Raw genomic sequence first — 1,203 nt, 5'->3', positions numbered from 1 at the left:
TGCCATTCCTGTGTTAATATGTTATCACTAGATTTTTCTTCTTACTTCTTTTTGAAGGATTGCATCACTAATTTCTAAATTCTTGCCCCCTTTTAAGGCCCTGGAAGGCCTCTGTAGTAGTTCCCAACTGCCCAGCGTGCAGAATCCTTTCTCCTCTCTTTTTGCTCCAGAGCGAGTCTGCCTGCAGATGCGGACTGCACATTCATGTGTACATCCCTCAGCGCACTGGCACGCAGTCATGCTAACAACATGCTGGCTCAATCCTGTATCTCTATTATGGCACCTAGTAGTTTTGATTGTTTCTTGTTTACATGTCTTTGCTTCTCCAGGGGACTAGAATCTTCAGTGGCACAGTCATATCTGATTGTTGTCATTGTTATTCTAGGATCCATTCCATGACTTGTTCCTTGCTGCTTTTGGTAAACTCTCATTCTCCTCTCAGACTCCTAGGAGTGGCCAACTTCTCTTTAAGGTCCCATTTGAAGTTTACTTTACTGCTACCCACAGGGACCCAGGCAAGGTATGTTGCCTAAGGACAGAGGAATTTGGTCCTTTGCTCCATAACAATTTTTTAAAAGTGGTTTTGCAATAGTCTGGGCTTGGCTGGCCAGGAATAGAGGATGAGGAAAGGAGCCATAAAGAGTATTCATTGCTGCAGTGGAAGCTGAAGCAAGAACAGGGCCAGCTGCCAGGCAGTCAGCACAGATGAGTCTGCCGTCTGTACAGCCCAGCCTCATATGTACTCCCACCACCCTGGCTGTTCAGAGCTTTCTAAATCGTCCGAAAGACCACTGGACTCTAAATAATTAAGTAGATTCCCATGTGTTGAGGAGAACACCCTCGGAGTTTTTAAAAGTGAGTTTAGATCTTCATGAGCCTCGTCTCTGCTTGTTCTGGAGAGAGAGCTGAGTCTCACTCCTGACTTTAGAGTCTGTTTCTTACCTCGAAAGAAGGAAATCCACATCTGATGAGTTAAAGAGCAACACAAGGCCATCTGTCCCTCATCCACACACTTACCCTAACACCCATGCCCTTAGTATAAGGCAGGTACTGAGCCCAGCACTGGAAGAGTCAGGAATAAAGAGCTACTGCTTCTGTCCTAGGGTGGCGCACGGCTGAGCAAGGGGTTGGCTATGAGACTTCTCCAGGAAGGGTGGTAAGCATGATGTGAGTGTAAGCATGATGTGAGTGTAAGCATGATGT

The sequence above is a fragment of the Microtus ochrogaster genome, unplaced genomic scaffold (assembly GCF_000317375.1).
Source record: "Microtus ochrogaster isolate Prairie Vole_2 unplaced genomic scaffold, MicOch1.0 UNK1, whole genome shotgun sequence".
Classification (NCBI taxonomy): domain Eukaryota; kingdom Metazoa; phylum Chordata; class Mammalia; order Rodentia; family Cricetidae; genus Microtus; species Microtus ochrogaster.
Note: the sequence above shows the minus strand (reverse complement) of the source record.